Genomic DNA, 12,853 nt, shown 5'->3' with positions numbered 1-12,853 from the left:
CATTTTCATGTTTAGCCCTTGGCCAGCTACCCTTCCCCTCTTCTCTGTCAGTTTCTACAGAACTGCATCATATACCATCAGCCATTTATCCAAAGTGATTCCTACACAGCGTCTAGCAAAGCTGCTATGGGATCCAAGGCCTCATACAAACGAGGTAAGCACTCTCCCCTGGATCTACTCTCCTTCTGCAAGGGTGTAAATGTCCCTGATGTGAATACATTGTACAAACTTCAGAATGCTATTTATGTCAGGAAGTATTGACAGGAAGAGCTATACTCCTTTAATAAGAGGACTGGTCTCTCTAAGTGAGACACTGCTTTGGCCAGATGTCTTAGTGGGAAGCAAGTTAAAGATTCAGTTAAAGCCAGGAGTGGCGGTGCACGCCTCTAATCCCAGCACTCGGGAGGCAAAGGTAGGAGGATCACCATGAGTTCAAGGCCACCCTGAGACTACACAGTGAATCTGGAGGTCAGCCTAAGCTAGAGCGAGACCCTACCTCAAAAACAACAACAACAACAAAAGATTCAATTAAAGATTCAAGCTACAGTTGTGGCTAAATGTGACAGCACATGCCTGTCCTCCACATTCTAGGGATGCAGAGATGAGGCGGGAGCATTGCTAAAAGTTCAAGGCCAATGTGATCTACATATTGAGCTTCAGAGTGTCCAAGACTACCTATTGAGAACTTGTCCCCAAAGAAAAATAAATAAGTAAATAAATAAATAAAACCAACAGCAACAACAACAACAAAATATTCTTACCAGCATTCTTGTTAAAGGATTGTCATTAATATTTTACAGAAAAAGATTTTGGAACCTTGGGATGCTTGGTGCCACAGAAAAGAGTATGGTTTAAGGATAGCTTTTGTTTTGTTTTGGTTTTCGCTTTTCACATTCATCTTCTGCCATCAAGGATTTTTTTTTTTTTAACCTGAGACTGATTTAACAATACCAAGCATCTGAAATAACTTCAAGTCTAGTTTGCTATCCAGACCGTAGGAATAAGAATACACCAAGTAAGTTTATGTCAGCCCAGATAGCTTGAGTACTTGTTTGGATCCCAAAACCCATGTAAAGACAGATGTGGGGCTGAGAGCCTCTGTGGCCCTGGTGTGCCTAGGATGCCAAGGGCCAGAGAGACAGGAAAACCACCCAGAAGTTTGCAGGAAAAATAGCCTGGCTGATGCAGCAGTGGACAGACGAGAGAAACACCCATCTCAAACAAGGTAGAAAGCAAAGACCAACATCTGAAACTGTCTTTTGACCTTGCATACCCTGTACACACACTCACACACACACACACACTCACACAAATACACTCACACACACATTGCTCAATGAGATTTAGATATTACTTAGGGGACATTATTTTTTCAGACCTCAAAGCTTAAAATAGGAACATGCATAGTTCAATTATGAAAGAAAAAAGCTGTTTATTACCTGAGTTTGTGGACCAAGTAATCACTTTCTTCCAAGGAGAACATGAAGCAGATAATAAATAAGCAAAGGAAGTCACTGAAAGGTTAATGGTTCACGTAAGGTCCTGTAGTCCTGTTCTGTAACCTTTATTATGCCTATCTATTATGATAATAAGAAAGGATTTTTAAAAAAATCAATCTTCAGAGGGTCTGCATGGTTTGGGGATTTAAAACTGTTTGAATTATTTATTATTTTCTCTTGTGGTTAAAAATTATATGTATTTGTTAAACATTTGGAAATGGAGAAAAATTATCATTCATGAATTTCTTACCTAGACCTGGTTACAGTCAGGTTTGTATTGCTGGCAGAAAACGCCTGGCCAAGAGAAAAAACAAAAAGAGTTTATTTTGGCTTATAGATGTGAAGGGAAGCTCCATCATGGCAGGGGAAAATAGTGGCATGAGCAGAGGGTGGGCATTACCTTCTGGCCTACACCATGTTGACAAACTTTAGCAGGAGATTGTGCCAAACACTGGCAAGGGTAACCTGGCTATCATATGCATAAGACCACCCCCAACAGTACACTGCCTCTAGGAGGTGTTAATTCCTAATTCTCCATCAGCTGGGGACCTAGCATTCAGGACATCTAAGTTTATGGGTGACAACTGAATCAAACCTCCACATTCCACCCCAGACCCCCATAATTTATAACCATTCATGATGTAAAATGCAATGCATTCAGTCCAACTTTAAATACATTCCCATAGTCCAAGATCTTTTAACAGAGCCATAATACCAAAAAACATCCCCTGAAAACCCATAATGGCACAGAATAAATACTCACACTGCAAAAGATGGCATTGGGAATAGCAAAGAAATATTGAATCAATGCCAGATCTAAAATATCCAGGGCAAACATCAAACTCTGTAGCTCCACGTCTAACAACTGTAGCCAGTGATAAGTCTCCAAGTCTCATAACTCTAACCAGTAAAAAGTCTCTACATCTTCACTGGTTCTCCACTGTAACCCATGATTCATTCTCAAGGCTCCATCGGGTCTCCAGGAAGGCATCCAGCAAAACTGCTTCACACTGCCCATGGATGTTTCCAAGACACAAGACAATGTTGCAAATTCAATGACCCTCTCTGGCTAACATCAGGTGGACAACCTCAGCAGGAGAGTGTGCCAAACACTGGCAAGAGAAAATTTGGCTGTCATATTCATAAGCCTACCTCAACAACACACTGCCTCCAAGAGGCATTAATTCTGAAATCTCCATCAGCTGAGAACCTAGCATTCAGAACACCTAAATTTATGAGGCACACTTAAATCAAACCACCACATTCTGCCCATAGCCCCCATAAACTGATAACCAACCATGATGTAAAATACAGTTCATTCTGTCCAACTTTAAAAGTCCCCGCAGTTTTTATCAATCCTAATGATGTTCAAACATTCTCATAGTCTGAGATCTTTTAACTGAGCATAACTGCTAAGCCATCTCTCCAGCTCTAGTTTCAATTTTTATTTGTTTGCATGTGTGTGTGTTGCAACCTAGAATCTCTTGCCATTGCAAATCAATGCCAGATGTTTGTGCCACTTTTTACATGTGGCATCATGTGGGTGCTTAAGGATAAAACCCACGCAAGCAGGCTTTGCAAGCAAGTCTCCATTTCCAAACACTAAATGTGTTTTTTTAAAGGAATTTTTGATTCTTTCTTCAGAATAAAACAAAACAAAACACTCAGAAGTAGACTTACTAAGTCAGAGATCAAAGTCTACACAATGTTTTTAATTTAAATAATCAAATTTCTCTCCAAAAGACCTTAACAGTTGTCATTATAGTTATCTTTGAAAGAGTTTCAAAAAAATAAGTAAAGTACATGCACACAAAGAATTCCTAATCTGGCCTCATGGGAAACATGTAAAGACTCAATAAAATTTTATTTTAATCTCTTTAAAATCTTTAAACTTACATGTATGATTCAATCTATAAGCAAAAATTCTGATCAAGTATAAGAATTTATACCTGTTTTCCTTGCAGAGCAAAAGAGTGTATTGTTTTGTTTTATCTTATTACTTTTTACCCAAATAGCTGAAATGGTCTGATTTTAAAAATAAATGTGTAGCTTTTCAGGATTCCTATAAGAAAGTACAGTAAAATAATTCCAGTTCTCAGTGCTATACCAAATAAAACTAAAAATTGCTTAATTTATGGACTACTTTACTTTTCAAAGTATTTTGATACTTAGCATCCAGGCAGATACAACTTAGGCCTGGTTATACAACCTGCATGTTTTATCCAACGTTTATCTTCCCAGCAGAACACTCAACTCTAAGATAAAATAATGGGGTCAGTAACCCAGTCTTTTTTTTTCCCCCAAGGTATTCTTTCTGTGGAATTTGGAGGGATTCTCAGTAAAAAGACATAGGCATATCTGCTACTTATTTTTGCCCCTAAAAACAGTGAGTGTATTTTCTTGAGCACATTGGAGCTGGTGTGTGACTAGGGCAGAGGTATAATTTTCCTACGATAAGCTGACCTTTATAATGAAAGCACAAAATCTTGTTTAGATCATAAAATGAATGAAAACAACACGTCAACTTGTAGACATTCTTTCAAAGTCCATTTTCATTCTCAAATTTTCAAGGAGGACTGTTTTAATCTGCCATACATCGTTTGCAAATGTTCTATGCCCTAGTAGGTGGTATATTCATCTAGAGTTCAAGCTTGTGTTTATTTGTCAACTGATTGTTTGTATGTCTCTGATTTCTTTTTGCATCATGTAAAAGCATTAAAAATTAGATTTAAATATAAATGAATAATAAATCAGCAAAGTATACCCAGAATCCTTTTGACTGTTTTAATTATTACTAATACTATAGTCACCATAATGATAAAATCATGAAGAGAAAATAATTGTTATCCTTCCTTACTGGTTAGTAAACACATTGTCATGGTTTGAATGTGAAATGTCCTTCATAGCCTCATGTATTTATGATTAAGCATACTAAAATTTCAGCTGCTGGAGCCTTTCTGAGATGGAGTCTTGCTGAAAGAGGTGTGCTATTTGGGACAGACCTTGAGGTTAACTAGCCCTGCCCTGTTGGCTGTTTACTAGCTAGCCTACTTGGACTACTTTCTGTTGTAGTATAAGGGAAAAGGCGACACCGCTGACAGGACTATACTTGCAAATATGAGAAAGGCACATAAGGCAGAAACATGTTACTAGCAAATAAAAATTACTCTGTAAGTCATTATGGCAATTATGAATACTGTTAAACATTTATTTATAAATATATATTTATTATATGTATCACTTGGTAAATATCTATGGCAATTATGAGCACTACTTTCTCCTGCTTTATTTCTCTATCTCGATTATCTAATATTGCTGAGATGTTCATAATATAAAACAGGTGACCTTAATGTTACTATGACTTAAATTTACCTTATGCAATTGTCTGAAGTATATGAAATACTTAGCTATTTCTAAATTTAAAATGTTTCATTTGCGTATTCATAAACATTTTAATTTCAGTGTATTTTAGAATAGGTGCTGAATCAACTTAAAAATAAAATTTATAGGGTTTCAAGGACAATTATAAAATCTCTCTCATAGTTTCTGTTAGGCAAATGATGTAAGTATTAAGTTTATTAATACATCATGTAGAAATTCCATATATTTGTTCTAGGCATGTGGATATACTGTATTACTTTTCATGTTCAAAATGGCCACAAGAAGATAAATTGTTACTTTGTTAAAGTGTTCATGTTTCTATCATTTCTCATGTATTCATTGAAATGATGAGATAGGCCAGGCTAAACACATACTTTGTTTCGTTTTTTGTTTTTTGGTTTTTCGAGGTAGGGTCTCACTCTGGCTTAGGCTGACCTGGAATTCACTATGGAGTCTCAGGGTGGCCTTGAACTCTCGGCAATCCTCCTACTTCTGCCTCCCAAGTGCTGGGATTAAAGGCGTGCGCCACCACGCCCAGCCCATACTTTGGATCTGGAAAACCAGGTATCATAACACAGGCTCATCAGGGATGTAGTAATGAGGGTGTTTATTGGAGTTATCATACATTCCACAATTGGGCAAAAACATCTTAATTTGAATATGGACTCCAAAACTATAGGGAATTAATTTTCATATTAATAATAAAATAATCAGTCATACCTAACATGGAAGGTAGGTTTTCATGATTTATATAGCCTTTCTGAATTTAGGTAAAGCCATTAACTTGGAAGATTAAAAACATCCTGGGTAGTGAACTATGAAATGCAGTTCTTATGAAGGCAATCACATCAGAAAAGTTTATCGTAGTGAAATTGCCTCTCCTTGGCAATGCACTGTAAGATTTTCAAATGAATGAGCTCTGTTGATAGAAAACCACAATTATCCCCTCTGTCTCTGACTATGTAGTTTTCCACAAATTAAACAGGATGAGGTTATTTATTCCTGTCATATCTATTATTATATTCCAAATACAATCTGTGATTCCATAGGCATATTATAAGGGAATTCATCAAATATATTCCCTGTCCCCTAAGGCTACTGCTATAATTTAATAAAATCTTAATTTCTCACCTTTTAAATATTTATCTCTGTTATAGATCTCATGCATGTTTAGTCTCCATGATGGTCTCGTCTGCTCATAGAGTTTTTCATAATAATAATAATAATAATAATAACAGGAACAATAATGCCAATCATTTTTATAGCACAGCTGTGGGTCAGGCTTGAACCTGAACAAACACCAATGAAATGATTCAATCATCCTAACAATCTGAATAGTAGATCATACTTTACAAATAAGAAAACTAGAGATGGAAACACTAATATAAGACTGGACCACAATTACACAGGTGATATGTGCCTAAATGGCATATCAAACCATTTAAATTACTTTTATCTAGGAACAATTTAATACAAATTTAATATCACTTAACTGCCCCTGGCCCTTTTATCAGCAATTCACATCCATTGTGCTGCTCATACAATCCCAGACTGTTCTCAAGAAACATGCAAATACCCTCTCACTGACTTGTAAATATCTCCCCATTCATCTCTAAAACATAAGGACCTTTATTAAATATAACAACAATATATTTATCAAAGCTCTGAATTTATCATTATCTCTCAAAAATTAGTCAGTATTTAAGTTTTCATGAATAAATCCCAGAAAAGCTGTCTCAAGCTAGGATTGCAAATATTGTCTTTTGCAATCATGCTCTTTCAGCACCTATTATCTGAAGTAATGGATTTGGCTCTTGTGATGATACCTATGGCAGAATCTGTACTCAGCAAGAAATGATACCACAACTGATTGACCATGTCTGCCACTAACTCAGACCTAGGGACTAAATTTGCCAGAAATTTGCTGACAATAGCCTTTATGTTTCACTTGGCCATACAAGCCTTCTTAAAGGACTGGGTAGTTCCTAGGCAAGTCAGAATATGTTCGGTATCAACTCTCTCTTTATGCTTTCAATACTATCTATGCTTAAGATGATATGATACATATTTATGATACAAGGTCTATTCTTTGTATTTCACCTAATGGCACCATCTCTTTGTATCTTAACAGCACCACTGTGTAGAGCTGTCTGGATTTTTAATTGTGTTTTTTTTTTTAATAAAAATCTGCACATTTACATCGTGGCTGAGCCATTTCACATACAATAGCTCTGTTAGTGTTAACTTTTCAGTGTTCACCTCTACATGTTTATTATTCAAATGAACACACTCATTATCTGAAAAACAACTGACAGAGCAATCCATCTCTACTCTACTGTGGACACTGAGATGCCTTCTTGTAGTTCAGTTGAGATCCCAGGGTGATTACCAAGCAGCCCATGCTGCACAGCATTCACCTCACCATCAGTGCGGCACAGGGGTCTAGAAGCATGGGTTTCCCAATAGGTGAGGAATTATAGCAGCAAAAGGAAGGCGATGAAGAACCAGCAAAGCATCAATTTTGATACAAAGCCCTCAACAGGAATGCTAAGTCTAAAAGGACAAGGCAGTGAAGAAAGAAAAGATAGGGGGAGAAATTCCAGACTATCAATTATATGGGTTGGAATTTTCCTTTGTCCTGGAATGGCAGACATACCCTAGGGGTTATGCTCAACCACCCCAAGAACACTACAGCTGGAGTTCATTGGCAAGATGACTAATAGACAATTAGGGCACAATGGGGGCCATTTATTTTCTAAACATGTCCCTAATTTGCCAGTCAGTGGGATCTTTGCAGCAATAAACCCACTTTTTAGTGGGTGTTTTTGGTAGCTGTGCTGTAGGAACTGAGTACACATTCCAATAATAATGTTTCAGATTGCCAAACACATACTACGAAGACCACTATATTTTTTTAAATGCACATATATTTAAATGCACTAGAACAAGAACTGCTTCTCACTTAATTTAAAAGCTGCTCAGACTTCAGCAGAAAATAATGGTACTCTTCAGAAAGTTTTTGTTGCTATTACATTTTCTAAAACCATCTTTTTGTGGTATAATTTTAATTTTTTTTAAAATGAGGACTGAATGAGACTACAATTTAAATAAGTGTATAGTAAATCAAAGCTCATTGAAAAATGACTCATCACATGTTTGAAAATACCAGAGAAGCAAACTTTCACTGAAATCTGAGGGAACCAAATATTTTAATGGGATACTGTTATTTTATGAATAGAGGTCTAGGTAAAATAGATTTTATTCGTAACCTGTTGCTGGTATATTTCTTATTGGATTCAAAAACAAAATCATAATGATAAACCCATACATTGATCCCTATGAGCTGAGTAACATAATAGAAACCTATAAATAAGTAACATTCACAAAGACTTCTGTGTGCACATAAGGGATTATTGGATTTTTAGATTAATGCACTTTCTTCTATCACATTCACAAGTCTTGTGCAACCACTGGGGATCTCATCTGACTAAAGATGGTCAATATTTCTAAGACATGTAACGGATGCCCATGTTAATGCTAGAAAATGAAACAATATGGAAAAATGGAATTTTTAGGAGAAATCCATTGGTAAATGTAAGTTTAAGAATGCACCCCATCATACCTCAAAAGAGCCCTGGCTGAATCTAAGGAAAATTGCCAAAACAAGCAAGGGTGCTGTTTTTCTGATGAACTGGATACCAGCACAAGGGGGAAGGAGACCAACACAGAGAAAAATCAACTCCTACCAAATCAGAGAGCCAGAGCCCTAGAGGCCCCCAACACCTCATCACTGAAGCAGACCAAAAAAACTCAACATGGCTCAGGGAAATTTTGCGGAAGAGGGGGCGGAAAGAATGTCAGAGCCACATGTTGGGTCAGGATATGCAGAGACATTTATTGTACCAATAACAGTGGGCTAACTCCACAATGCATGACCCATATACCTCAACAAGGAGGGGCCAATAGGGAGGGGGTAGGTCACGGATGAGCCTAATAATGGTACCAAACTGCCTGTATTTGCTGAATAGAAAACTAATAATAATAATAAAAAGAATGCATCACTTAGAATTCTGAATGAGGGTGGGAAGATGTTTTGTTATGTAATTGCCCATTAGAGAATACATTATATCCAAGGGAAAGTTTGGAGTGTGCTCTTCTAAAAGCCTATATATTTCAAATGACTTTTTTTCTACAAATAGGAGAAATGAATACAATTAGTTCTATAATGGCAGACATTTTTTAAATCAAAATCAAGGAATTTTTCTTGAAAGTGCTTTAACATTCTACATGTATTGTTTTCCATTTGCTTTTTGTTGATTAATTACAGACATACTTAGTATGGATACATCATGAGTTGGTACCATCTTTACTGTCATCCCTGCCACCCTTCTGCTGGGCACCCTCCTAGGGGGTATGCAGGAATTCCCTATAGGGTTGTGGATTATGTACTGTGGATATAGCAGTCAGTTGTTGGGGGAAGGCAATGCCTCTGGGCATGATGCCCCAACCTGTGACTCTTAATCTTTCTGTCTCCTCTTCTGCAAAGTTCCCTAAGCCATGTTCAGTGTGTTTTAAGTCTATTTCAGTGATGACTTCTTAAAAGCCTTTGGGTCTCTGCTTTGGTAAGTGTTGCATATCCTCAGCTTCACCCTGGCATTGATTTTCAGGTCCACCATGGAAGCTGCATTCTTGCTCATGTCCCCAATACCTCTGAGGTTTTTTGGCTGGGGCTTGGCTGAAGTGTGAAGGGTAGTTTATCTCCTCTGGTCTTGCTACCTTCTGAAAGAGAGAGAGAAAAAAAAAAAAAAAAAAAAAAAAAAACAGATTCTTCAATGGAGAGTGAAGTCAGAACGGGTTAAATGGGATAAGCCTTATTAATTTAGGAAGAATTTGATAGATGTAGCCTCTCTTTCAGCCAAAGACTGTGAGAGCTTGACATTGGAGAGCATGATCTTTGCCTCTATAGGATTCTGACCTGTTTCCCACTTGCCTATATGGGTTCCTTTCCACTGAGAGGATCTCTTAGCCAATTGGAAAGCTATTGGTTACCCACCAAGGCTGTCTGCCACTATCGCACTTGTGTGTACACTTGTCAGGGTGTTTGCTTCTGAGTAGCTTAAAACTCTCTCTAGTTGCTCAGACCATTGTTGGCCACTCTCACCCAGTAGCTCATGTAGCACTTTCCAGCACCAGAAGGCTAACTGCCTGGGGACTGCCTCCCTGATTCTACCCAGTTCACTCTATATTCTGTTCCAGTAGTATATGGTATCTTCAGCAATAGGGTCTTTCTTTTTAACCCCAGCATGTAATCAAGTAGTTTGAGAGAAGCCTGCTTGTTTTGGGGACCTCAAATGTATCTCCAATCAACAATTCATTATGCATAGCAACTACATTCTGGTACCGGGAATTATAGACCAGAGCCAACATTTTTATAAGGTTAGGCTTCATCCCATCCTCACCAGGGTCCTTCTTGTCAGGTGCTCCCCATGCTCCTGTTGAGGGTTCAATCTTTTACTCTATCTTTAGGGATAAAGGATTCTAAGGTACCAATTCATTTTGGTTTAGTTTTTGTGATTTTTTTTTTCCTACACCCTTCCCTTCCCCTCCCCTTTGAGATGATCCATGTTAGGTACCAAAGATGAGTGAGATCATGAGGTGATTGTCTTTCTGTGATAGTGTGAGTTTGCTGGGTATGAGTAGAATTCCATTGTGCGAATGTAAAACTGCATTATACATTCATCCAATGATGGGCACCTGGGTTGATTCTAGTTCTTAGCTTTATTGAGCAGCTATAAGCATAGTTGAGTTAATAGCTCTGTAGTGAAGCATGATGCATTTAGGGGAAATGCCCAGTAAAGGAAGAACTGGGTCTGTTGGTAGCTATATATTCATCCTTTTCAGGAATCTCCAGGTTTGTTTTTTTTTTCCTAGTGGTTGTACAAGCTTAAACTCCCACCAACAGTGAATGAGAATTCCCTCTTTTTCCACATTCTCGCCAACATTTGTTGTCATTTGATATTTTAATGATTTCCATCCTTAGTGGAGTTAGATGAAATATTATGATGTTTTAATTTACATTTTCTTGGTGGTTGAACATATTGAACATTTTCTTAAGTTTGTGTTAGCCATTTGTATTTCTTCCTCTGAGAACTCCCTATTCAGTTCTCTGCCCTATTCTTTTGAGCTCATTGTTTTATTTTTTTATTATTATTGAGTTTTTTGAGTACTTTGTAGATTCTAGATATTAGGCCTCTGTTAGGGTTATAGCTGGCAAAAATTTTCTACCATTCTGTGGGTATTCTATTGGCTCTGAAACACTTCACTTTCCTGTATATGAATTCATAAACAAACAAATATTGAAATGTTAAAAAATGGTATTCCTGAGATTTTCCCTGGGGATGACTTTGTGTGAAAAATGCAATGATCCTAAAAGAAAAAGAAAATAATAACTTCCCAAAATGCATGAAGGCAAAGGTGGCCAAATAAATTTGAATATGGTTCTCCTTATTTCAGTTCCTAAAAATTCATGCTCTTTCAAGCATATCTCCTTTGGGCTTTTTTTTTTTTTTTTTCTCATTTTAAACACTACTGCTATGTTACTGGCTACCTCCCTAGATATTCAGCCCTCTGTTGAAGATTCCAGTAAAACAATGGTAAGACAAATAAGGCTCAAAATACTCAAAAGCACATTAATCTATAATAAGAGGAGGTAAATGCAAACTCAAGAAGCAAAGCAATATTCAAACTCATTCTAGAGCAGGATGTTTTTATTATTTGTTTTATAAATATTTCATATGATTCCTAAATTGAGTATTGTCCCATCTTATTTCTGATACCAGACCTCGTAGTCGGCAGGATTCGAACCTGCGCGGGGAAACCCCAATGGATTTCTAGTCCATCGCCTTAACCACTCGGCCACGACTACACCCCATCTTATTTCTCATGTATTTCCATTTTAAAGAAAACAATTCTTTAGAGGGAACAATGAAGAAACAACAGATCAGGGCTGAAAGAATGGCAACAACAGTGATTTAAAACTTTATATGTACATATTGCAAATTAGTCATATCCCCATTTGGTTATACTCTTAAGTTCCCTTTCCCCTGTCCACTTTCAATTGAGGGCCTTACTCAGTAAGGTTCTTAATAATCATTGTGAGTTCCTGAATGCACAAGTTACTACCTTGGGGCAGGCAAGGACAGTGCCTCATAGTACACCTTCCCCCTCTGTGCCTTACATTCTCTTATCTCCCCTTTCTGCTATATTTCCTTTATCTTGGAGGGTATGTTAGAAGTGTCCTTGTGTGAAGAGCTCTCAACCACCTCTGAATTTCTGCTTTGATGGGTTTTGCATCTCCTCAGCTTCTACTGCCATCTTCCGGGAGGAGGTTATCAGGCTAGCAATGACGGCAGCATTCATATTTAACTGCCGCCTCTTCTGTAGTGTTTTCCGGGCCCTGGAAGAGCTGCCATAGATGACTCTAGGCAGTTGTATAAAGTAGGTTCACTAGTCAAGAGTAAGAGAGTATCATAGACAAAAGGTGACAAATATTGACATTTAGAAGACTTTTTAAAATTTAATTTTATGTATTTACTAGAGAGAGAGAGAGAGAGAGAGAGAGAGAGAGAGAGAGAGAGAGAGAGAGAGAAAAGGTACATCAGGGCCTTCAGTCAATGCAAAGGAACTCCAGACACATGTGCCACTTGATGCATCTGGCTTATGTGGGTCCTGGGGAATTAAACCTGGGTCCTTTGGCTTTGAAGGCAAGTGCCTTAACTGTTAAGTCATCTCCCAACACTTAGAAGGCTTTTTCACAGGGATAACCTTTCCTTTTACCCAAAAAGGTAAGCTTCCCCTAAGTTCTATGACCTTTCAAACCATAGGCCTCAGACTTGGTTCTCAGTACCAGGTATGAGTTTCCTCCCACTGACTGGACCTCATGTCTAGTCGGTGAACCGTTGATTACCTCTGTA

At 37.6% G+C, this 12,853-nt stretch overlaps 1 non-coding gene across 1 annotated transcript; it reads right to left on the bottom strand.

The window, feature by feature from the left end:
* Window positions 1-11,723: 11,723 nt before the first annotated feature.
* On the bottom strand, window positions 11,724-11,805 carry Trnas-aga. Its single transcript has one exon. It is a non-coding gene; the product is annotated as a tRNA-Ser (tRNA).
* Between the last annotated feature and the right edge of the window lie 1,048 nt (window positions 11,806-12,853).

This window comes from Jaculus jaculus, chromosome 4 (assembly GCF_020740685.1).
Source record: "Jaculus jaculus isolate mJacJac1 chromosome 4, mJacJac1.mat.Y.cur, whole genome shotgun sequence".
Classification (NCBI taxonomy): domain Eukaryota; kingdom Metazoa; phylum Chordata; class Mammalia; order Rodentia; family Dipodidae; genus Jaculus; species Jaculus jaculus.
The sequence above is the reverse complement of the archived record's forward strand: the minus strand, read 5'-3'. Positions and strand labels throughout refer to the sequence as shown.